This window comes from Ursus americanus, chromosome 1 (assembly GCF_024610735.1).
Source record: "Ursus americanus isolate L20-20 chromosome 1, mUrsAme1.1.p, whole genome shotgun sequence".
Taxonomy (NCBI): domain Eukaryota; kingdom Metazoa; phylum Chordata; class Mammalia; order Carnivora; family Ursidae; genus Ursus; species Ursus americanus.
Genome location: NC_142127.1, coordinates 63,489,695 through 63,517,175, shown reverse-complemented (window position 1 = coordinate 63,517,175; position 27,481 = coordinate 63,489,695). Strand labels below are relative to the sequence as shown.

Here is a 27,481-nt window from a genome sequence, read left to right as displayed (position 1 = left end):
GAGTTGTCTGCACCTAAAAATTATCTGTAGTACTACTCATCTTTGTGATTTTCTGCTCATTCTCCTTTTTCCTTACCACGCATGCTGTGCAACTCTATAGGACTCTGTTGATCTGGACAGGACAGTTTATACTGCAGGAACGAAATACCTCCAAGTCCCAGGGGCTTACTAACAAAGGTTTATTCCTCATCACATTACATGTTCATTCCGGGTCAGCTATCACTCTCCTTCAGTGGTTTTACTTTAGGATCCATGATATTGTCCCTCCGGTAGAAACATCAATAAAGTGGCAGAAAGAAAAAGAACATGATAAACTACACACTGGTTTTTAAACTTTCCGTCCCTGTGTGATGTCTTATCGCTTAAGCTCACATTCCACTGCTGAGTCAACTCATATGGCCACATGTGACATTAATTGGTTAGGGAAATTAGGACTTCCATTCTCTAACTTGAAAGGACAGTGAGTGTTTATGCATAATTATACATTCTACCATAGAGCATTATGGCAAAGTTTTATCCACTTCATTAAACTATTTCACGTAATATTTTATTTTTTATACTTGTTTATTTACATTTGTTCCCTCCTGAAACTAAGATTCCTCTAGTCAAACTAATTTTATCAGACTGTTTCCTCAACACCTAATTAGTGCCCCATGTATAGTAGGCATTTGACACTGTTTACTGAATGAATTGAAGATAAATGTTATTAAATCACAGTTATATCTAGAGCTTGCCAAATACTGATGTTCCTATAATAAAACCATACGATTCTTAGGTATAAATATTTCTAACATGAATAGCTATGCACTCAGATTACAACCTGATATCATCTGCCAAACACATCTTTCCATGACAGGCATGTAGCAGAGCCAAATCAGAATCATTAAAGAAGCTCCTGAAGAGTTTGTCTGGAGAATAATACGGTTTTGACTTCTGCCCAAATGTCTATATGATTCTTAAGATCGAAAAGAAATGGATAGAGGGTTTGTCCTCCCTAACTCTTCCATCAGTAAAATGAAGGGTGTCAGAGTCACAATGAAATTTGAAGTATTTGTGGGTAGACACTATACTGTGGAGGGCATATCATTTATAGTCATCCTCAAAAGATGAGGATCCCTTTTGCCTTCTCAAAAATAAATGTGCACACTTTATTTTCTTGTAGGATTAATTACTGTAGATTTAATTATATAGGCTTACGAGTAAGCCTATATCATTTAAGATAGAGACACATCTGAAATGGTATTTGCTTTAAAAATAAATTATATTTCATGATAACATGATCTTAATGGTAAACGATATTATTTTACATCTTGACATCCTATCGAAATACAAAAAGGGAGAAAAAGAATAGTTTTCTATGAAATTGTATAAGTGCATATTAAATCATTACTATTTTGCGTTTTAAACAGTATTGTAAAAAGAGGTGAATACATTTTTAAAAATTATTACAACAGATAAATATTGGATACTTATTTCCTATATAAAAATAAATGTTATTTAGGCAGAAATGATATATGTTGAGGTGAAGAAATTTTAATTAATTACACAAAACAAAATACATTAGTAAAAGAATGTCTTTCGATTTAGACATAAGCAAAGTCAAAGCCTTGAGAGGAAGGGGGCAAATCTCCCACCTGCTCACTGATGCCTGAAATTGAGCGGCAGAAGCAGAATTCATTCCACTTAAAGTTTCAAATTCCTGTTAAAATGTGTTTTTTTACCACAATAAAAATCACCTCTTATAAATTGCAGATGACTTGAAAGGTTGAGACAGAATATCATCATAACCACACTCAGATTTTCTTAAAGAGAGAATTTAAATATGGATGAATCATATTGGTGGGAACCTGATTATCCAGAAACTGAGCAATCAATGCCGCCATTTAAAAGTTGTCAACAGCTTCGCAGTCAGTTTTGGGGTAGACAGTGGGTCATCTTGGAGTAGATGGGGTTTGTTTCGAATCATTTAAGTGACTCATCTTAATGGTAGGAATTTAGGGTTAATGAGAACTTTGTTGCTGCTTCTCTTGCCATTGTTTCCTTATAAAGACTGTTGCCTTCCTATTCTTGGTAGAAAGAGGTCAGTCTCCCAGAAGGAGAAGGAAAAATTTGCATAACACCTGCAGAGGCTTTCAGGACAAAGGGTAGAGGAATCCTACTCTTTTACAGAAGAGATTATTATAAACACTCTTAAGATTGAAGCTGTTCCTTACTTAGGTCTTTTGAAGTCAAAGGATACTAGATGTTCCCTAAGGAAACTCACTGGGACGGCTGGAGTAGGAATCAGGGCCCAGAATGATGGATGGTGGGGAGAGCTGGTTCAACACCGCACATGACCAAGATTGCTTCCGCTTCTGATTTAGCAATCAGTGGGAGCGGAGCTCACGATGTGGTAAGTCACAACCTTAGGAGTACCATATGTAAAGGATCCTTAGCCCTGAATAAGATAATAGGGTTGGGGGTAGATGGGTTTACCTTCCTGCAAATACCATTTCAACATGTTTCACAAATCAAGAAGACAACAAAAATAAAAGTAGCACAGACTGTGGCAAGATGAGTTTCTTTTCTTATTTTTATGAAAAATTCACACAAAACATTTTACAAAACAATACAAGAAACATTTGAGGACCCACTTCATAATTTTAATGTTATGCCAGACTTGCTTTGGATTTTTTCTTTTTAACCTTAAGATAAATGTGAAATCTCCTGTGTAGTCTTCCCTGACTCCATTTCCTTCCTAAACTGTTATCTAGAAATTGGATGTTTATTATTCTTGTGTATATATTACCTTTGTTACACTTACATACCCACAAAAATATAATGTGTTTTATATATTGTATACTGGCATATAAGTGATAATGAATTGACATATTCATTTGTAACTTTTTAGTTCATGATTATGATTTAACTTACATCCGTATTAATAGATGAAGCTAATGCAAAATTTTCTATTTTATGACTATACTTATTTATTCTCTTGTTGATGGACATTAGGTTGTTTCTAAATATTTCCCTTTAGGCTTTCAAGAGAGTATAACGTATAGGTCAGGATGACGGACTCCGGGGCTAGACTGGCTCTTTAAAAATCCTTATTCCACCACTTATCAGCTATATAAACTTGGTGAATTGCTTACTCTTTGTATGTCTCAAGTTCATCAACTATAAAAGGGAATACGATTAGCATCTACCTCAGAAGGTTTTTGTGAAACCTAAAAAGAGTTAAAATAGGTAAAATATTTAGTAGAATAAGATGCTGCATAATAATGTTACCTATTATTATAAAATGATTTTAAAAATCTTTCTTATGCAGGTGTCTTGTATATAAACGACTAAGTTTCTCTAGGATATATCCCTAGGAGTGAAAATACTCGGTCTTAGACCACATAAACCTCCCATTTTACAATATACTGCTAACTTTACAAGATCCCTCCTGCAAAACTGCTTTCCAGAAGAAATTTTACAAATTTATTACTTGCCTCAGCAATGTGTGAGAATTCCTTTATCTCTACTTCCTCTCCAATACTAGGCATTTAGAAAATGTTTCCCAATTGTTGACTGTGAAATGACAATTTATTGTGGTCTTATTTTTCAATTCCTTAATTACTAGAGAGATGAACAGCTTTTCATCTGTTTATTGACTATTTGGGTTTCTCCTTTTGTGGCTTGCCTGTTCCTAGCCATTATTGTTGTTGCTTTAGTTTTAATTAGAGTGCTTTTCTTTATCTTATTGATTTGTAGGTGACCTTAATATTTCCAAATATTAATAATGGCTAGACTTTTCACATTTTATGAAATTATTTATAGTACTAACATTTTAAATTTCAGTGTAGATCAAATTATCAATTTTTCTGGAGATTGTACATTTCATGTCTGTTTAATAAATTCATTTTTACCTGGGTCATAAATACAGGGTATTACCCTTACTTCTAGACATGATCCAAATTGTTCTTTATCTTAAGGTATTTACTTAGCTGAAATGTGAGTGTTTATTATATGGGATGATATAGAAATATAGCATTATTTTGTCCCATACAGATTACCAATTTTTCTAGCACTGTTTATAAAATTATCCATCTTTTTACTTTAACTGAAATTCTGTTTATCAAATATCTGTATTCTGTTTCATTATTTGTCTCACTCTGCAATAATAACCATACAATCTCAAATACTAAGGTTAAAAATAACCTTATTTTCTGGTTGGGTTAATTCTTCCACTTTTTGTTCTTCTTAAATTTTTTCTTTGCTTTTTATGGATTTTTGCTCTTCACCATTTGTTTTAAATCACTCCTTATTGAAAGCCCTGTTGAGATGTTGGTTAGAAATACACTAAATTTATGGATTCATTTGAGTTGAGTGGATACCTATATGACACTGATTAGTCTTGTTAAAAAACAAATGTGAACCAAGTATGTTTGAAGATCCAATTGACTTTATTAAATGATTCACAATCATTTGATTCATATCAAATGATTCATAATCATCGCAAAGCTCCACTTTGAGCTCCACTCCACAGAAGTTTCTCTTCTGAGCAAAAGAAATGCTTTGAAAGGCAGAGGGAAGGCAAAAAAAAAAAAAAAAAAAAAAAAAAGAAAAGAAAGAAAGAAAAAGAAAAAGAAAAAAAGAAAAAAAGACAACAGAGATTTATAAGAAATGCATTGTTAAGGCAAGGTTGCTCTCCGAAGGGGAGCAAAAGGGATCTATCAGAAAATTTCTACTATTGACCAGAAATTCTATGTTGATTGGTTACAGGTTACATTCCTGCAGGCTTTAAACTTCAGTAGATTAGTTGTTCAGTCTTAGTTTACTGACTTGGGGCCTTAACCTAAAGTATACTTTTTTTCCCCCTTTTGGCCTGTGGTTTTCTTGTTAACAGTCCCTAATTAACATATAAATAAAAAGACAGTTATTTGGGTCTTATTTTTTGTTTAACATACTCCTAAGTATCTCACCATGTTTGTGGCTAGTGTAAATAATATATTTTCAAAAATTGCACCCCTAAATGTTTGTTAGTGGCACACAGAACACAATTCATTTTTATAGTAACCTTGTTGAACCATTCTCTGCATTCTTTCGTTTTTTTATTCATTCACTCAACAAATCCATGTGGAATACCCACTCTGCTTCAGGCAGTGTTACAGATAATGGGAGTACAGCGTGGGAAAAATCAGGGAAAAACCACTGCCTTTATGGAGCTTAATATTTTAGTGGTTGTAAGAAACAAAATACATGAATAAAACATATAGAACATTAAGTAGTGATACATGCCAAAGACAAAACAGAGCAAGACAAAAAATGATGATGTGAAGTGTGACTATGTGTGTGTTATGGGGGGCTAGGATTGGTCCAGGAAGGCTTTATTATTAAGGTTACCATAGAGTCATTTTAATACTTTTTACTTTTTCTTGAATTTTCTTTGTAATGAATCTCTGTTCTGGTTCAGCATGTAAGAAGCTTGGAAGTTACCACTCTGTTCTAACAGCAAGTAAAAAGCTGAACAGTTTGAAAAATCAGCAACTCTTTCTGGATCTGTAATAGCAGGAAGGATCCAGGACAAACCCCAGGACTGGAGAGGCCGACAGGCCATCCCAGCTTACCAGGCCTGAGACTCACCAGCCAAAGCTACCACAGAGATCAATGACAGGAGATGAAAACCTGAACTGTGATGAATTTCCGATGGCTCAGTATGGACAAATTTGAGAAAGAAAAGCTCCAGGGGGACCCAGTCATGGAGAAGGGTGGTCACAATATCGTGAGATTTACCACCAGAATCTCAGCCAGGTTTCCACAGTAAATACCAGACAGAAATCCCTTCCTGGGTACTGCAGGGGAATGGGAGAAGAACCATTTTAAAATAACTGGGGTATTCTGTTCTTAACAGTATGTCCTCAGGAAAAACTACTTAACCAGAGCCTAAACTGCTGGGCTATTATCGGAATCTAACGGACCTACAGGAGGGGACATGCCTGACTGCAGCCCAGTCTAGCCACCATCTCCCACCTTAAGACGTGGAGGTGAGGGGAAACTGAGAAACTCTTGTGAAGTTCACAGTGCAGACGCATAGGCTCATTGAAAGACCAAGACCTAAGCATAGCACTATAGAATGCTTCTCCTCCCACACTTGACCATATTACTAAAGGCCTATTTACAGCAGTTCCCTTTATCCAGTACACCATGACCTCCTATCAAGACAAAATTACAAGGTCTACCAAAAGGCAAAAAAACACAATCTGAAGACAGTGCAAGCATCAGACCAGACATGGGAGGAATTTTGGAATTATCAGGCTGAGAATTTAAAACATTAAGGAAGAAATAATACCGGTTCTTTTTGATTTCTACCAGAAATTAGAAGCAGAGAGTATACTTCTCAACTCATTCTATGAGGATAGTGTGGTACTGGAAAATAGAGCAATGGTACAAAATAGGCCAGAAATGGACCCCCATAAATATGATTAACTGTTCTTTGACAAAGGAGCAAAGGTAATACAATGAAGCAAATATAGTCTTTTCAGCAAATGGTGCTGGAACAACTGGACATCTACATGCAAAAAGGAGAAGGAGAAGGAGAAGAAGCAGAAGAAGAAGAAGAAGAAGAAGAAGAAGAAGAAGAAGAAGAAGAAGAAGAGGAAATAAAACAGACCTCACAGTTTTCACAAAAATTAACCCCAAATGGATCATAGACCTAAGTATAAAATGCAAAACTATAAAACTAGAAGGTAACATAGGAGAAAACCTTACATGACTTTAAGTATGGTGACGACTTTTTAGAAAGACATGGTCTATGAAGAAATAATTGATAAGAGGGACTTCACCACAGTTAAATCTTCTGCTTTGTGAAAGACAATGTCAAGAGAATGATATGACACAGACTGGGAAAACATATTTGCTAAATACACATCTGATTGTTATCCAAAATATACCAAGAACTCTTACAACTCTATAATAAGAAAAACAAACAACCTGATTAAAATATGGGCCAAAGATCTTAACAGACACATTACCAAAGAAGATTTACAGATGGTAAATAAGCATATGAAAAGATGCCACACATCATGTGTCACTGGGGAATGCAAATTAAAACAATAATAAGATACCACTACATTCTGTTAGAATAGCCCAAATCTGGAACACTCACAACATCCAACATGAGGATGTGGAGCAACAGCAGCTCTCATACATTGTTGTGGGAATGCAAAGACAATTTGGTGGTTTCTTACAAAACTAAACATATCTTACTATGTGATCCAGCAATAGTGCTTCTTGGTATTTACCTAAGAGAATTAAAAACTTATGTTCACACCAAAACCTGCACATGGATGTTTATAGCAGCTTTATTCATAATTGCTAAAACTGGGAAGCAACTAAGATGTCCTTTAATAGGTGAATGGATAAATAGACTGTAGTATGTCCAGACAATGGAATATTTTTTAGCCCTAAAAAACTGAGCCATCAAACCAAGAAAAGACATGGAGGAATCTTAAATGAATATTACTAAGTGAAACGATCTAATTTGAAAAGGCTATATACTGTGTAATTCCAACTACATGACATTCTGGAAAGGCAGAACTATAGAAAAAGTAAAGACCAGTGGTTGCCAAGAGTTAAAGTGGGGGGAAGGATGAATAGATGGACCATGAGCATTTTAGGGCAATGAAAATGCTCTGTATGATGCCACAATGATGGATACATGTCATTAGACATTTGTCCAAACCTCTAGAATGTACAAAACCAGGAGTATATTGTAACTTAAACTATGGACTTTGGGTGTTTGTGATGTGTCAATGTAGGTGCATCAATTTTAACAAATGTGGAGGCAGGGGGTATATGGGAAATCTCTAAGTTCCTTTCGATTTTGCTGTGAATTTTAAACTTCCCCCAAAATATAAAGTCTTAATAAAAGAAAAATATCTGTAAGAGAATTAATTTACTTTCTCTCTTTCTCTGTGCCTAATCCTAATACTTGTTTCCCCTTGTCCTTCATTTTATTTCAAAAAGTAATTGCTATAGTGGATACCCCTTTCTTACTCTTGATTTAAAGAGAATAAAAAAAAATCTCCATTAAATTTCCCATTTGCTGTAGCTTTCTGTAAAGTCCTTTATAGTAGTATTAAAGAAGTCCTATTCCCTTTTTGCTAGCAAATTTTTTACTTGTTTCTTTTAGAAAAGAAACATGTTTCTTGAGTTTATTAAAATTTTAATCTAACTCATTTATTCTGACCCATAACATGATTTTTCTCCCTTAATTCCTAAGTAAAAAAAAGCATATATATTCAAAAATTTATTTATTTATTTATTTATTTATTTATTTATTTATTTATTTATTTGACAGACAAAGAGAGAGCACAAGCAGAGGGAGTGGCAGGCGGAGGGAGAAGCAGGCTCCCCGCTGAGCAGAGAGCTCCATGTGGGGCTCCATCCCAGGATCCTGAGATCATGACCTGAGCCAAAGGCAGATGCTTAACCAACTGAGCCACCCAGGGGCCCCCCATGTGTCCCCCAAAATAGTATATTAATATATTTTCTGAAATTCATATCTTCTTGCATCTTGGAGATTAAACAAAACTTGACCATTTAGTTTTTTTTTTCCATTGCTTGATTTTGATTGCTAATAATTTATTTTTAAAAATGTAAACCATGTTTATAGATGAATTGGATTTTTATATTTTCTTAGTTAAATTCTGGTATTAAGGTAGTTGTCATCTCATAAAATGAGTTGGGGGCCATTCCTTCTTTTTTTGTACTCTTTAACATTTAGTTGCAGATTGGGATATGATTTGCCTGAACTCACTAGACCTGGTATTTTCGTTTATCTTGGTACTAGGTAGAGTTTTAATATTTCTTAAATTTCATTAATGGATAAATTTCTCTTTAGCTTTCATATCTTTTAATTTAGTTTGTACCTTCTTTCCATTGTGTTGGCAATCACTCAAACAAGGGCAACTAAAATGAAGGCTTCTCTCCCCTGATTTAATTTTCCAATCCTTTACCTCCAGAATGCTGGAAGAAAGAATATTCCTTTTAAACTGAAACTGAGTAAACCCTTAAAGTTCTTGAATAATTCTGGGCAGAGAGGTAAAATGAAAAAGAATTTTCGAACTTCTTGTTAATTTTGGCATTTAGGAGGCTGAAATTTTTAGGAAGGAAAATGATTTTACTTGTACCCAAGGTGAGTGAATGGGATCATGTGTTACATCCATACCTATCCTTATTTCTATCTCATTATTCATTATCCTTTTCTTTCTATCTTTAGGGCTTTTTTCCTCATAAGGTACCTTCCTCATAGTACCCTACATATAACAGTATGTGTATTAATAGTTAGTCTATCTCATGCCTGGTGTGGTGGTCAGAATAATGGCCACCTAAAGATGCCCAGTGAATATGTTAGTTTATGTGGCAATGAGAATATGTGAATATGTTAGTTTATGTGGCAATGAGAAATTAAGGTTGAGGGACCCCTGGGTGGCTCAGTCAGTTAAGCGTCTGCCTTTAGCTCAGGTCATGATCCCAGGTCCTGGGATCAAGCCCACATCGGGCTCCCTGCTCAGTAGACAGCCTGTTTCTCCCTCTCCCTGCCACTCCCCCTGCTTGTACTCTCTGTCAAATAAATAAATAAAATCTTAAAAAAAAAAGAAATTAAGGTTGAAGATGGGATTGTGTTTCCTAATCAATTGACTTTGACATTGGGCAGTTATCTTGGATTATCTTAATGGGCTCAATATAATCACAAGGATCTTTATAAACAGAAGAGAGGTACAGAAGAGAAACAGACAGATGGCAGCATGAGACAGAATTGGCCCAGGGTTGCTGACTCTGAAAACAGATGAGTGGAGTCATAAGTTAAAGATGTCGGTGACCTCTAGAAGTTGATAAATACAAGGAAACAGATTCTAATGCAGGCCTCCAGAAGGAATGCAGCCCTGCTCATACTTTACAACCTTAGTGAGATCCATTTCAGAGTTCTGACCTCCAGAACTGTAAAATAATAAATTTGTGTTGTTTTAAACTATTATATCTGTAGTAATTGTTACAGCAGCCGTAGGAAACTAATACACACAGGAATTCAAAGAAGTAGAGAAGACTACCGACACTTTTAACTGAGAAAGCTGTGTGAGTCATTTCAAGTCCCCGAGCTGCTCTTTCCTCATATTTAAATTAATAATCTCTATGTCTCCTATACATTTGGAGGATCTGAATATTCCATCAAAGGGAATGCTGGTATTGAAAGAATCAGATAAATGATAGAATAATTGATGATTCCTAATTGATCACTAATGAAAATTAGGAAAACTTCCTTGAAGGATGGATCTCAGTATGTGAAGAAATTGCAAGGTAATTAGTTAAGAAGCATACTGTGTGTGAGCAACGTAAAGACAAATGGTCACCTACGAGAAGAATTTTTTATTAGCATGAAACTTTTATGCTTTTATACCTAGTAAAAGGAATAGATTTATTATTATTATTTTTAAAGATTTTATTTATTTATTTGACGGAGGTAGAGACAGCCAGCGAGAGAGGGAACACAAGCAGGGGGAGTGGAGAGGAAGAAGCAGGCTCATAGTGGAGGAGCCTGATGTGGGGCTCGATCCCATAACACCGGGATCATGCCCTGAGCCAAAGGCAGACGCTTAACCGCTGTGCCACCCAGGCGCCCCAGATTTATTATTGTTAATACTAAGGTCTTTCGCAGTCTGAATAAGACCGTGTCAAAATGCCTGAGTCAGATTAGTTGTGTTACTGCCTGAACAGAAGCTCCTTGATGTTGTAGGAAGATGGCAAAAGGTGAATGAATGACTTTCAAAATGCTATAAAACAGGCTTTCGGCTTACTGGAAAATATGCCACTGGGAAATGATACTGAAAAAAAAATAGGTTTTGGTAAATAGTTTGTAGCAATATGATGATAAGTTGCTATCCTCGCTTAACAGGTTTGAAAAGGGTCGTGTTTTTTTTTTTTTTTTTTTTTTTTTAAAGATTAGTACCAGACGTTTAGATTCCAGGGTAAAGAGGTTTGATTTATCAGTAAGTGGATTTCTACATACACAATTCTAGTGAAGAAGTGGCTTTCAAACCTTTGACAGTTTACACTGAGACTCACACACGCTCACACACACATTCTTTACCTTTCTCAAGTGTGATGCACTCTAATATTTTCTATTTTTTTTGTTCTATTCTGTTTCAGTCTATTTCATTAAGATGCTGTTTCGGACATATTAGATTTATTTCCTACCACACTGAGGCTACCTCCAGCAGTTTGAGAGTCACTGCACTGCAGAGCCTTCTTTTAGGGACATGAGGACTAGGAAAAGTGTTTCAATGCCCAACATGTGGTGTGCTGTATCTGGAGAGATGCCCAAAGGACGTGAGAAGGTCAGGGAGGACTGAGAATCTAACTTCTAGAGAAGCATCATTCATTATTCTGGGATTCACATGGCTGTGTGAAGTGTCAAGAATGTAAAGAAATCAGAACTAGAATTGGAGGGATGTTAGAAAAGTGAAGTGTCTTACAGAAGAGATGGTGTGCGACATAAAGGCAGAGAAGCAGGTATGAGTGACACCATTATATTGTGCTGTTCAGGAGAACTGACCCTGGAGTCAAACACTGTATTTCTTTTTTTTTTTTTAATTTTTAAATTTAAATTCAATTAATTAACATATAATGTATTACTAGTTTCAGGGGTACAGATCTGTGATTCATCAGTCTTATATAACACCCGGTGCTCATTACATTACGATCCCTCCTTAATGCGCATCACCCAGTTACCCCATCCCCACCCACCTCCCCTCCAGCAACCCTCAGTTTGTTTTCTGAGATTAAGAGTCTCTTATGGTTTGTCCCCCTCTCTGATTTCATCTTGTTTTATTTTTTCCTCTCTTCCCCTATGACCCTCTGTTTTGTTTCTCAAATTCCAAATATGAGTGAGATCATATGATAATTGTCTTTCTCTGACTTATTGCGTTTAGCATAATACCCTCTAGTTCCATCCACATCATTGCAAATGTCAAGATTTCATTTTTTTGATGGCTGAGTAGTATTCCATTGTGTGTGTGTGTGTGTGTGTGTGTGTGTGTGTGTATACACCACTCTTCTTTATCCATTCATCTGTCAATGGACATCTGGGCTCTTTCTATAGTTTGGCTGTTGTGGGCGTTGCTGCTATAAACAACGGGGTGCGGGTGCCCCTTCAGATCACTATATTTGTATCTTTGGGGTAAATACCCAGTAGTATAATTGCCGGGTCATAGGGTAGCTCTATTTTCAACTTTTTGAGGAACCTCCATACTGTTTTCCAGATTGGCTGCACCAGCTTGCATTCTCACCAGCAGTATAAGAGGCTGCCCCTTTCTCTGCATCCTTGCCAACATCTGTCATTTCCTTAGTGGTTAATTTTAGCCATTCTGACCAGTGTGAGGTGGTATCTCATTATGGTTTTGATTTCTACTCCCTGATGCTGAGTCATGTTGAGCATTTATTCATGTGCCTATTGGCCATCTGTATGTCTTCTTTGGAGAAATGTCTGTTCACTGACATTGTATTTCAATGTCAGCTTTGCTACTTATAATTTTATAATTTTGCATGAGCATCTAATCTTTCCATGCCTCTTCTTACACTCTATGAAATGATATGTATGATTTATTGAGCACTTAGGTGCCAGGTACTAAGAAAAGTGCTTTCAGATACTAACTCAATTGCTAGTTACACCATATTAGTGAAGTAGGCACAGTTTTTATTCCGATCATACCTAAATGCTAGAGTTGTTTTAAAGAGAATAAAATCCCATGAAATAATTCCTGGCACATAATAAACACTCATTAAATCAAAATGGTGAGATATAAGGTTTTCTGAAATCCTATAATAAGCAGCAGGCAAAGAAAAGCCATCCAATCACCGTCATCACTCTCTTTACATATGGCACGGCAATTTTGGTCGTGTGCTTATCTATAAAGGGGGATAAAATGAAGTTGAAGTAAAGCATAAGTGAGTTGATGGATGTAAAACGCCTCTTGTTGGGAAATAACTCTCCATATGTCTTCTGTGTGTCTTGTATTAACTTTTGTTCTGGACTGTCTTTTCAAGGATGTTTGTAGAGGAAACAGCCTTGAGAGAGAGAGATGTCTCCCATGAGGGCAGGGTCCGGATTATTATCTTTTAAAGATAATATCTCTGCCTAACAAAGGTTAGGCAGGTTTGCAACAACACTCTTTAAAAATTAGGGACTTCTTAAACTTGGGATTCCTCAGCTGTGACTTAAACCCATTGTGTGGGCGGCATCCTCATGAGTCCACATATAGCTCCCGTGGGTCCTGGGAAGTAAGGAAAACAGATGCAAATCTAAAGCTTATGTTGCTTGCTGTGCCATGAGTAATAAAAGTCCTTTGTCTGTGACCCTGAAGTCTATTCTTTTCTGCCGCCTTTTTTAAAAATACTTATTTATTTATTTTTTAGAGAGAGAGAGTGTGTGTGAGCAGGGGGAGAGGCAGAGGAAGAGAGAGGATCTCAAGCAGACTCCCCACTGACTGAAAAGCCCCATTTGGGGCTTGATCCCATGACCCTGAGATCACACCCCAAGTGGAAATCAAGTCTGACACTCGACTGACTGAACCACCCAGGCACCCCTCTGCTATTACCTTTGAAACTGTGGTAAGCTAACTTGTTAGTTTGTAAGTAGGAAAACAATCTCAGATCATTTGTAGTTCTTGATACTTAGACAGTGCCTGGCCACATACCAAGTATTCAATAAATCTTCCCCTGTTTGTACTATGGTATTTCTCAGTGTGGCAATGTGGCAGATAATCAATTTAATTAAGTAACTATTGAATGTGTATCTGCCAAGTGGTGGTCGTAATGCAAGATACTAAGGTTAAATGCTGAATAAGACAGGTTCTCCGATTTCACAGTCTGGAAAGGACGACATCTGCACATAGATAGTTATAAAATGCCTACATACTATGATGGAAATATGAATAGAGACCTAGAACTGCATAGAGGAGGAAGCCTCTATTTCAGTCTAAAATGTGAGATGGAAAGGAGATAGCAGGGAAGTTGCTCAGGGTAGTACGTCGCCTGATTTCACATGAAGAACTGCAGAAAAACTGAGGAGGGTCTTTTATCTTGGAAAAAAAATAAAAATTATGTATCTCCAATGCAACACTGATTCAACTCAATATGAAGAAAAAAATCCCCAGTAAATTGGACTACTCAAATGTAATATGACCTCCGATACTGGAATTTGGCCTTATAAGAAATGTATTACAACAATCTCCGAAGTCTAGTCCCCCTTAGATTCCTTGATTTCAGACTGGATTACACAAAAAATTTTCACCTTCTGCTCTTAGAAAATTATCCACAATACAAGGAACCACCACCCAAGCCCCAGGCCTAAAGAAACAGAATCACAGGAAAACCATGCTTGGAGTGGTTTAAGTTATTACTGCAACAAAGAAAAGTAACATTCTCTTGAAAAAGTACTTAATAGTTTTTAAGAATAGTTTTATAGATTCAGAAAGGCATAATAAAAATAAATAAAATGTGTGATGCTGATAAATTAGAATATTTTTTATGTATTAGAATAAATTTTATGCATTAGAATATTTTTCCTTTAGAAGTTTATACTTATCACATAAAATGTGAATCATTTTCTCTGTCTCCGTATCACACACACACACACACGCACACATTTACACACATTTATATTCAATATAGAATATAAAGACTTGAGACTTAGAATAACAAGGTTTATATGAGTGACCATTTGACTTGAAAATTCAACACTAGATGCTTCAAATGCAGGCGAGGAAAAAAACATCTGAAATGACAAGAAGCCAAATTAATTTGTAACAACTAAGCAGTAAATGTGAAGTTTACCAAGTGCAGATGACAGATTTCTGAGAACATGGAAAACAAAGTCTTCTCCTAGAGGATTCCTTTCATTCCAAGGCTTATTTGAAAAACTCCTGGGTTATGTAAACTCATTACAATATGATAGATGGCACTGGTTTTCCTTTGGAGTCAGGAATATTAATGGTCATTCTGTCTATTTTCATCTTCATGGTACATTTCTTATGCATACCGTTTAGCATAATTTCTAGATCCATGTGTTTTCAACTCCAACCATTCCAGCACACGAAATAGTCTTCAAATGTAGATGAACAAAAACTGTGGACCCAAAGATTGTTTTTCTGGTGTTGACTGTGGATCTGTCTTTGCAATCTAGAATACTTTTTATTTACTAGCCTTAGTGGTGGCAAAACTTTGTGCTTTAAAGATAAATTTGATTTTTTAAACAATTTATATCATTAAGATCTTTGTCTGTTGAATAAGGCTCATGATTAAGTTGCAAAATTAAAAAGATCTGATTATAATAAAGAAAAAAACACTTCTTTTTTTTGGTCATTGATGTGGTTAATCTTAAGTCTAACCATTTCGGATAAGAGTCAGCAATAAGGTAATTACTTTCCACATCCAAATACTGATTATTTTCTACGAAGCATATGAACAAAGTAAAGTAATATTCTGAGAAATTGTGACAAATTTTCTTCAGAAAAAAATGTTTTCAAAAATTACATTTTGGGAAACCTCCATAATTTGGTGTGGTAGCATTCATTCATCTTTCTCTTACAGAAGAATTTTTTGAGTGCTATGCCTGATTATCTCATTTGTATGTAGTGGGAATGCCAAATACAACTTTCAAGGGTCAGCGAATACCGACCATTTGTCCCCTGGGGTTAGCTGGCTCTGAACCCTTTCCACGCAGGTCTCGGTCTCTCCGGGGAGCCTGATCCTCTGCCCTCAGTCATTGTGGCGGCCCTGTGAGGGCCGTGCACTGCTGCATTCCCCAAGGCCTCTCCCCAACATAATGAGTTTAAAATTCTTACAGTAATAAAGATTAATTGGAATGAATTCCTCAAATATTTGCATGTGTGTTCCCTTATGAGTGAGGGGGCTTTCTCACCCCAGAACTGCTATGATTTTCTAAGGAGGCATGGCTCTGTTCTGTGGTCATTATTAACAAAACTTATTAACAGTGTTAGTAAGAATGATTCTACCTGTAAATGATTTACATATATAAATGAATTGACAAAATGGTTACGGAGGCTAGGAGAGCAGAGGTAAATTCTACAATTCTAACTCTGGCCTTGTCTTAGGTGTGACATTCCTGACTACTTCCAGGGATCAGGTTGAGTGGTGTCAGAAACTCGGTGAAGTAGCTCTATGTTTCCATTTTGCTGAGCTGGGGCATGGATATATATCAATATGGAAAAAGTACCACATAGACAAGGCAAAAATGGACCACTTTTAGATTTTCTTCTGATTGACTGAGATTTTATGCATTTCTATAAAACAAATAAACATATGTATTAAGCTGGAGAATAAAAATAATTTACTCAATTGCTTTTTTATTGCATCATAAATCTATTCAGTGAAAACTTACAACTTACTCTTTTTAAATACGCTATACTGTATGGCTTTTATAAAGAGCTACTAATGGGCAAATCAAAATGACTGACTGGAGAACTGGAAAAGATTTCTTGCTACGGCATAATTTAAATTCAGGATCCTAAGCAGAATTTGCATTAAATCTGTCATTTCCAATATTTGCTTTGCCTTTATAATTACTGTTGATAAGTGTGAAAGCGATCATTCTATATACACTCTTGGTGACTAACAAATTAACTGTAAGTACAACATAGTGGGACTGTTATGATGGTTAAGAGCTCATTTTTGGAATCAGGTTCACATATGATCTTTATATTCATCGTGTGAATAAAACAATTAACTGACCGTCATAAGCCTCAGTTTCTCATCCACATCCACAATATTAATAATACCTTGAGGATTAGATGAGATGTTAGTACAGTGCTTGGCATAGCATCTGACACCAAGTTTTCCATAAATAAATATGATTATTATCTCTCCATGTTATTCTCTAGCCAGCTAGTTACTGCTGATTTGTTATTTTTATACCATTATATGTTTTCTTCACCTTATTTCTTTTGTTTTCTATACACTCTACTAAATAGGAAATTTAGAAAAAAATGTTTAGTTATATAAATGTAATTTAGTTATATATTAAACTATATTAAATATAGTGTAGTTATATATATTATATATAAATATATGATATAGTCATCTTTGTTCATGTATCAATACCAATTAAGTTTGGTTGACTTAGAAATTTATTAAAATAATATTGGGTTGCTAACAGAATGAAGAATGACTGTAGAGCTTCCTGGAAAAAAAGGAAGAGTGATATGGGAATCATACAATCAGGGTCACAGTTAAAATCATGACAGAACAAGGCAAGGAGGACTCTGATGACACCACCATTGAACACTTGTTTTCATAGCTTTTATCTTTGGTACTGTTGATATAGGATAATGACAACATATTTGCCATTGTTGCCACGTACCCATGGTAATTATATTTTGGTGGCACTCCTCTCTAAAGAAATCTCTTCAAGTTATGTTTGTATCTCTAGATTTTGTTTTCCATGCATCGGAGTGTCTGAGCTGTCAGAGTGGCTAGAAAAGCAGGTTTCTAGTATTTCAGGTTCAATAGTGGGGTGTAGGCTCTACTTCCCATCAAGACTTAAAGGTGGAGAATTTTGAGAAAACTCTCAAAAGGAGTTCACATGCTGGGCAGCCAAAAATACTAGAAACAGTACATTTTAAAATGAACCTTAAAAAAAGTTGAACAAAATTGACAACTATGGGTGGAGGAATGTTTCACCTTGAGTAATGCACCCCTACAACTGATTTCTTTAGGATAAATTATTCAGAATCAGAATCCATTTACCAAACTAGTTACAAGGAAATACAGTTGATCCTTGAACAATGGTTTAGCGGCACTGACCCCCTTCACAGTAAAAAATTCCTGTAAAACTTGACTCCCCCAAAACTTAAATACTAATAGCCTACTGTTGATCAGAGCCTTACCAGTTACATAAATAGTTGATTAACACATATTTTGTATGTCACGTGTATATGTTGTATTCTTACAATAAAGTAAACTAAAGAGAAGAAGGTATTGACAAAATCATAAGGAAGAGAATATACATTTACAGTATTGTACTGTATTTATCTAAAAAGAAAGCCATGTATAAGAGGACCCACGCAGTTCAAACCTGTGTTATTCAAGGGTCAATTGCAGTATGAATTAGGTATGGTAATATTATGAATACTGTAGCTATTAAATTGAAATCTTATTGAAATGATTAAAACCATCACTTCTGTGAAGAAGTTTTGATAAAAGAGGTTGTGCTGGGTGAAATGTTCATATAGGTAAAAACAACGGCAAATTTTCTATCCTATTATTTTACATGTTGCTTAGACTTGGATGACGTCTATAAACAGAAGAACAATACCATCACTTAGCTTTTGCACAGTCCTTTATGTTTGTAAAGATTTCTGCATCCATTCACTCTTTTGATCCATCTAGCTGCATTTATATTTTTTATTTTTATTTTTTTAAAAGATTTTATTTTTAAGTACACCCAATGTGGGATTTGAATTTACAACCCCTGAGATCAAGAGTCAAATGCTCTACCCACTGAGCCAGCCAGCAGCCCCTTGAGTTGCATTTTATGGCGTAGGGAACAGTTGTGAGCATTTCCGTTTCCTAGATGGAGAGAGGAAGCCCACAAATTGTTCTTTTTGCCTTATTAAAGTAAATTAGTTTTCCTTTTGCTACATTTACCTTTGGATGGGCTCAGACAGGAGTTTAATTAATCTGAAATTTTTTCTTAATATCACTCAATCCAGGGTGCTTAGAGAGAGCTGTAGGCCACGAAGCTTATGTAAGTTAATTTGTATTTGCTGACATCTCAGTTAAGAAGATGTACGGATGGGAAGAAAAATGAAGCTATTTTCTAAAATGAGTTTGGGTTTCATACATTTAAGCTGACCCTGACATTTAGCATTATCTTGGATCGTTAGCTGTATGTAAGGATATTTTTTTAATTGGTAGGGTTGAATTGGCTGGAGGGTACAGTCTTCTCGGGTCTAGTAGGCTCCTGAGTGAAACTCAGGGGAGAGTAATGCAAATTTGATTACCTTTCACTTGGTTACATTTCCTGCAGTTACTTTCACACTTGAGCATGGCTTGTTTTTTTGCTAATAGACATTTTAGAAAGCTTTGCTTCCCTGTGAGTTTATCTAATACACCATTTAATATTTGGCAAACCCAAACAAATCTAAATAGTTTGAAATAGAAAAGCCAGTGCATAGAAGTAGTAAATTCTTAAAGTGAAGACGTTGTTCTGAAGGTCAAATGACTGAATTGTCTTTTGTTTCCTTTTCTCTACACCTCTCAAGATTAAACCTGGATTAGAGAATAAGGAAGAGCATTTATTCTTCAAACTCAATTAACATTTACTTCGGTTTAGAATTCTTTGTTGCACTACTCCAACTTCAACTGTCAATCTATGTAATAGCACAGTCGGATAAATGTGGATAATCCTATCTGTGAGTGTGTGAGTGTGTGTGTGCGTGTGTGTATGTGTGTGTGTGTAGTTTCTCAACAAGCCCTCTTGTCTACTCTCTGCCCATCACTTACGTAATCCCCAAAGGATGAGTTGTCACACATTTGTTTTATCTAGTCGTTTTGTGCTGCTTTCTCTGAAGAATTGGGCTCTCTTTTCAGTTACAGAATAAACTATGATGTTTAGCTATTGATCAGATGGAACAGTTGTAACTTTTATTGTGAGATCCACAAAGGTTCTCTTCTTAGATGACAAAATACATTAAATTACCTTGGCTATACCTTCAGAGTCATCTTTCTTCGTTTAAAAGGAAATTTTCCTATGATATTTTAGATTTTAATGTGATTTTTAATAACTTTAGAAATTGTTGCGTATTTAAGTTAAATTAATTAAGTTAAATATATTCCAATACACACACATAAAAACTTAATTGTTGGGAACCATGGTGATGAAGTTTCTGTTTGAAGGATTCTTATCAAATATTTGAGCAGATAGTCTTTTAATAAAAAAAAGGTGAAAAGGGTTATTGTCAAATAAGAATATGTCTTAACTATTCATCACAAAGCAGTTAGATAAGGAGAAGCGGGGAGCTCAATAAGAATATAATGGGACTTTTTTGGTATTGATTAGATGATACAAATATACTAAAAATTGTTGGGTAGAGAATGATGAATATTAAAGTCACCTAATAGCCATTTTAATTTCTGAGTTTGGCATTGATCCTGGGTATCCAGTTGTTGAAAGTGGGTGAGATAAAAAAACAAGAACAAAAACAACAAACAACTATTAGTCTTACTTGCTAACCTGGAGAAATCTGTGAGAAAAAAAAACCACACTGGGCTTACTTGCCTTGCCTAATTGAGTGATTGCAGGAAGACTGAGCTCCCCGAAAGAGCAATTGCTGGTCTTAGATTTCTCTTTACTGCATTCTTTCCCCTCTAGTCTTTTTGATTCTTACTTACTCATTACTCATTCACTGCCCTTTTTTTTCATTTAGTGATTGATCACTTACATATAACACCCAGTGCTCATCATACCAAGTTGCCCTCCTTAATACCCATCACCCATTTAGCCCATCCACCACCCACCTCCCTCCATCAATCCTGTTTGTTCTCTATAGTTCAGAGTCTCTTATGGTTTGCTTCCCCCTTTCTCTCTTTTTCTGCCCCTTCCCCTATGATCCTCTGTTTTGTTTCTTAAATTCCACATATGAGTGAAATCATATGGTATTTATCTTTCGCTTAGCATAATGCTAACTCCATCCATGTCATTGCAAATGGCAGGATTTCATTTTTTTTGATGGCTGAGTAGTATTCCATCATAAATGTATATTTATGCCACACACACACACATATATATATGTATATATATATATACACACATATACATATATACACACACACATACCACATCTTTTATCCATTCATCACCTGATGGACATTTGGGCTCTTTCCATGGTTTAGCTATTGTTGATAATGCTGCTATAAACATTGGGGTGCAGGTATCCCTTCACATCAGTATTTTGTATTCTTTGGGTAAATACCTAGTAATGCAATTGCTGGGTCATAGGGTAGTTCTATTTTTAACTTTTCGAGGAAACTCCATACTGTTTTCCAGAGTGGCTGCACCAGCTTGCATTCCCACCAACAGTGTAGGAGGGTTCTCCTTTCCCCACATCCTTGCCAACACCTGTTGTTTCCTCTGTTATTAATTTTACCCATTTGGATAGGTACGATGTGTATCTCATTGTAGCTTTGATTTATATTTCCCTGATGATGAGTGATGTTGAGCGTCTTTTCGTGTCATTCACTGTCATTTTGATGGCAAAGTTCTCATTAGCTATTTTACTAGAAGAGAAATTTAAAAATAGTTTGTTGTATCATATTCTCAAATGAATAAACCCCTATGGCTCAGTTTACTAAATAAGGTGGGGAATGAGAGCAGTACAGAATATCAGTTTAACAATAACTCTTAAGCCCCAGTTAAACTACCTACTTTTAAAAAAATTCCCTTTTTCAACTTTTCCATCTATTGTTCATTGTTTTCAAAATCAGAAGTCAAAAGTTTTCACTGAGTACCTGTAGTTTCTTCGTACAAGGAACTATACCTGATCCCAAGTGCTGGCTTGGAACAAAACAGACATGTTCCTGCCACTCTGTTTATGAAAATGAATAAGCAATTGCTTCAAGTAAATAAAAAAAAAATAGATGATTATAACTATATAATTTAAAACTAGATTTTCAGTTGATCACAGCAGCATATACGAGGGTAACTCCGCCAAGCCCGGGCATTCAGGAAGTGCTTCCCTTAGGAAGTAATGCTAAGCCATGAAAGAAAGCAGCACTTCCCTAGGCAAAGAAGAATGCTGTAGGCGGAAGGAAGTGCAGGCAAAAGCTTTGAGAGGACAAACAGTCCAATAGGTGTGGCCAAATGAGGGAAGCCCAGGAGAGCCGGCAATGAGAGAATGGGGAGAGTGTCCTGTTAAAAGACTGAGAAGCGCAGAGCACTGTATTATGCAGGACCTTGTAGATCCTGCTCAGGATGCTGGAACCGGTCAGGTGAGAGAGGATAAACCAGAGTGGAAGCAGGGAGATAGAAATTGCTGACACATTTGTAAGGCACAGTCAACAGAAGGGACCAGATACAGGGAAAGTAAGAATGTGAGGAGCTGGGAGGGGTCCAACATGACTCCAAGGTTAGCGGATGACGCATGAGTATCAGAGACTGGAAACAAGAGAAAAAAGTTAAGTTTGCAGATGAAGATCAGAAGTTAAGTTCTGGATTTATTAATTTGCGATGTCTCTAAGACATGCCAAGTAATTAGGTCTTTCTACTTTTTCTCTTAATACCCATTCTTAACTTTTTCCATTTTCTCCACATTAATTTTTTTTGTTTTATATATTTACTGTTTAAATCTAAATATTTTTTTAAAGTAACATTTTCATATACTTGTGAACCTTTGTACTTCTCTCCTGTTCTTTTCTTACGTCAGCTTTCTCTAGTTTTAAGTGATTATTTCCTTATAGAAACCCACCGTCCCTCGTTCGGTTTGGTTTATAGGATTTTTTTTTTTTTGTCATAGGTGTTATATCTTCCAAAACATCTCACTTTTTATTTTTAATGTATTAAATCAGAAATGGCAAATAGGTTGTATCAGGAGGGGGCATCTCTGATTAATTATGCCTGCTATGAACCAAAAGTTGAGAAACGTGGAACGCAGGCCCTGTATCTCATCATCTTCTTTCCTGACTTTGTTTCATATAAGCAAACAAATGAACCTGTATAATAACAACTAAACTGAGGGCTAGAATTACATCACTAGAATGTAATCCTGGCTTCATTTCTATTCAGAGACACTGGGGTGACTTGGGCAGACAAAAGTTCTGTACAGTTTTTAAAGTCTAAGAAGCAGAAATCAGGCGTTTTCAAGTGGATAATTCTACTGCTCACTTTATTCTTAAATCACAGTGGTTGTCTCTGATAAAAGGTTGATGGGCAGTATCAAGACTTGCTAGCTCTTAAAAAAAAAAACAATTTAGACATCTGAGTTTAATACATTTTATTAACTTTCCCATGAGACTGATCTCTGACTATTCTTCCAGGAAAGCAATGTCCTTGTAGAAAGTCTGGACCGATTACTAAAGATATGTGACATTTTATTATCTCTTCAATAATAAATGAATGGTGGAAATGCATGGGGCAGGGAAATGTAGGTGCTACAGGTTTGGTCTTTAAACTTTGAATCAAAATGTCAAGTACTCAAAATGTAAATACCTCCAAATGTAAATGAGTCTTTTAGGCTCAATATGGTCAAGTATTTAGTGATGTAAACAAAAACAAAACAAAACAAAAATTCTGGTCCTAAACACAGTCTAGTGAGGGCTAGACAACAAGGTGGCCCAATGGAGAATTTCCTCTGGTTAGGATAGATAAATTAACTCCAGTTGGATTTTGATGAGATAGAGTTAATCCTATGAGTCATGAGAAAGTACCGGCTCTATCTCTGGGCAGTCTTGATATTTACCATTATGCAGGGATCGGAAAGTTCTGCATTTGAAGTAGATTCACAGTGATTTTCTTAATTTTCATAATTAAATATCAACTATGATAACAACATGCCTGGTATTTAGAATATACAGACTTTTTTTTCCCAATCAATAACAGTGACTAGTTCAACTTTAGACATTATTCTCATATTAGTTAATAAGCAGCTGCTCTTAGTAATCTCGGTGAGATAATTAAACATCATTCAAGAAACAATCTAAGACAGTGGTTTTCAAATTGCACCCTATGAGGCACCAGGGTTTCTCCAGAGCATTTTCAAGCTAACCTTAAGAGGTTTCTTAGGTGGATGAGGAACCATTACTAATCCCTACCCTCTGTTAAAAAAAAAAAAAAAAAAAAAAAAAAGGAGTCTCCTTTGAGATCTTTCAAATAGCCCATGTACAAACATTCATTTGGAGAACATATTCCCCACCCCCTCAAAAATGAGGTTTGTAAATCACTGTTCTAAGGTACATATGTATCATCTTTTTCCACAGATTCTTTCAACTCTATTCCTGAATCACACTGGATGAATACCTAACATAAGAACATTCCTTTAGCATAGATAGCTGATAGATAGATAGATAATAGATAGATGATAGATAGATAGATAGATAGATAGATAGATAGATAGATAGATCAGACAGATAGATAGATATGCCTCCCCAAATGCTCATTTCTGGCGTCAGGCTTGGGTCTTAATTACTGCTGATCAAAGTAATACCATCTGCCATGCTACAGTTATTGACTTAAGAACAGGTATATGATTCTGTGTAATGGAATGAATGAAAAGAGGGCTTAATAAAAGTTTCTAGAAAGGGAGTTTATAGCTCTCCTGGAGGGTGATGAAAATCCAATTCTGGATGTTAATGAGAAAGCATCTCATCATGATTCCAACTGGCAGATGTCCTTGGAATATAAGGACTAGATTTAGAATGGCGCTAGCATGAAGGATGATTGAATAAAAAGGTGTATAGAATTCATGAACTTGATTACAGTGTTTACCTTTGGATTGAACACTCCTCAAATTTGATCTCCCTCTGACTTCCATTTATATAAACCATTATATGTTCTATTGCTTAATAGACTTTCTTTTTTTCTGCCACTTGCAGCTGAGATGACTTGCACAAAAACACAGTGGTGAGAATAAACTTGGCATGTTCAGAGAACAGAGAGAATGTTACCAGGAAGTTATAAAAGAATAAAGATGAACTCAAGTGGTTCTGGGTACTGATGAGAAAGAAGATAGGGCTGCAAATGTAGATGGTTTAAGGGAATGAAAGCTCAGTTCAATGGTATTGAGGTCTTAAACAGTCAACATTGGAGAATAATACTGGAATTTAGGGTTACAGAAATTTCATTTCTCAGGCGAGAAGTTTCCAGTGACCTTATGAGCCTGATAAGGATGTAGGTTAATGGTAGCACTAGGGAATGAAGTAGTGATTCATACTGCCAAATGGCTTATGGAATGTGGAATGTAGGAATAGCTTCTCCAGAAAGGGCTCCAGTGTAAGGATCATTCCAAGGGAAGATGTATGTTTTAGTTGAGGCCAAAGAGTGGAGACAAAGGGAGGATTTTGTGAAAAGTTTTGAGTTCAGAAGAGAGCTTAGTAAACATGGAATGTGGTTTCCAGAGAGACTAGAAAATGTTTTTAGAAAAGATAAGACTTGGAAAAGTCAGAGAAGAGAAGAGGGCAAACTCTAAAGTATATGTAGTGAAGGAAATTATCAGTGGGGCACACAAACAGGATTAAGGAGATGTGAGGCATGGAAAAAACAGCTGACTTTGAAATATTACGTGACACTGACATTTCAGTGTAAGCAGAGCTTTTATTGGTCTTGGGCATGAGGAGACTAGCAAACAGGTTTTCAAGGAGAAATTAATGAAGAGATTGTTATGAAAAATCCAAAAATATCCTTTGTCAATTGTGCAGTAAACTGAATTACTTTCTAGAACCCCTTCTTAGTGCAGAAACACAGGAGTCTCAATAGATGGGCAAATCAGGATAATTAAGCTCCTAAGGGAACGATAATCTTGCTGTACAGGAGAATAGACTCCTTAGTTCTCAAGGAGAAGCATCAGCCACCCCACAGGATTTGAGCTTTGGAATCTGTGTGGAACATACAATATTTTTTTTAAGGGGCAGATTATGTTCCTTTGAAATAGGTAAGATAACCAAGGAGGTACAATAAGCTTTTCAAACAACTATCAATCCTTGAACAAAAGTCTATTTTCCTTTTTTGGTTATTTTACCTCTATGTCCAGTGGAGAGAATCTCTTAGCATATGAAAATGTTTTTCTTTAACGAAGTTTGTAAGTAAATATTCTTCCCTCTGTAAAAAGGTGTGTTTTAAAACTGCTTAAAGAACTTGCTTATTTCTTTACTACATTCATGAAACTGAAAGGTTATAGGAACAAAAAAAAGACTCATAATTTAAAAATAGTTTACTGAGTGAAAAAAATAATTTTATTATTAACTCATAACTAAGAAAGACTGTAAACTACTATAATCAAAAGATGTGCATAAGGAGGATTGAGTAATTAAGGATTTTGAATAGAGATACAAGAGTTGGGGATTTTAAACACCCCACATGTATTTTACTGAGTAGTTTTGTAAATAAAAGAAATAAGTGACCTAATGAAGAAAAGAGCTTTATGTGATGAAGGTATTTCTGGAAAGTTTTCTGTTTCCCTCTATATATTCCAGTAGTTTTTAATTATGATTATATTGTTCTCGTTGCCTCAAACATTTTTTTTCTTTCTCTGTTATCCATCAAACATATATTAATTTCTCAAAGCTTGAAGTTTTTCTAACTTAAGTGCATCAACGTAACTTTTTAAACTATAAATGCGTTGTGTGCAAAAGTTCTACCTTAGCTATGCTGTGCCTATTTCTTTAGCTCTTTTGGGAAATAATAGTGACTTGCTATTGATATATATGACATATATATATATATATATACCCAAACAAAAAACCTCCTAACACCCAAGTTGTATGTGTACTTATTAAATGATTTTGAGTTTGCCATTGATTTCTTATTGGTCAGTGCTATTTTACGATTATACATATAACAGCTCAAATAAAGTCAGCATATATTCCTTTAGAAGCACCAGGATATTCATTGTTGATACTCTCCTTTGTATCCTACTGCTGTTTTTGGTTAAACCCAACAACAGTCTAGGATACTATTTTTGCTAGTAGAGGCAAATGCCTCTGATGCCAGATGATTCCCTGATCAAATTGGTTTGAGTAAAGTTAATTTAGCTGGGTTTATAGGATTTGGGTTCTCAGGTAAGTCCTTATTTCAGAGCCTATACACACTTCCTTTGCTGTGGTTAACAAGTACCTGATAGAATAATAGATTTCCAAGGGTCACTCTATAGATATTTGTTAATGTTTTTAAACGATAGATCTGTGAGACCTGAAGCTTCTATTCAGAGGGAATTTGATAAAAATTAATTATTATGACATGTTCAATAAATTAAGAGTGTTTAGCTTAAAAATTTCATGGAAAATTCTTTTAGGTGAATATTATTTGAAGCAAGAGTATTGATATTGTTGCTTGAAATATTAATAATAACATAGGGAATTGGGGCCCTTTGGAGTTAATTGTAAAGTAAAATCTCAGTGAGAGTGTTTAGGGATTAAATAGTTCAAATAAGGTTTGGAGTATGTTTTGGCTCATGGTATATTTTTTCTATGAATAAAGAAGAGTGAAACCTTTTGGGCAGAATTGCATGGTAGACAGTGACAAGGGGAAGACCATTAATGATGAGAAGTGGATTGTTATAAATGTAGCAAGTCCATAAAAAATTACAGGAGGAGATAATAATGTATCTATTTTTTTAGTCTTTTCTGGATAAGCCTCTCTGTTTCTGTCTAAGGCTTTATTTTTTTTCCCTCATTTTTGGCATGGATCACTTGCCAATCTTCTGGTTACTCTATATTTTTGTCTTTTTTC

The 27,481-nt window shown here is 35.5% G+C and overlaps 2 long non-coding RNA genes across 3 annotated transcripts in view; one reads left to right on the top strand and one right to left on the bottom strand.

Moving 5' to 3' along the window:
* Window positions 1-27,481, bottom strand: part of LOC148110776 (uncharacterized) — a 497,911-nt gene that overhangs the window by 27,557 nt on the left and 442,873 nt on the right. The window lies entirely within an intron of this gene.
* LOC123798123 (uncharacterized) overlaps window positions 2,131-27,481 on the top strand; it is a 34,958-nt gene continuing 9,607 nt past the window's right edge. For both annotated transcript variants that reach the window (XR_006781178.2, XR_015724339.1), the window contains exon 1: window positions 2,131-2,392. This is a non-coding gene — a long non-coding RNA (uncharacterized LOC123798123). The remainder of the gene's footprint in view (window positions 2,393-27,481) is intronic.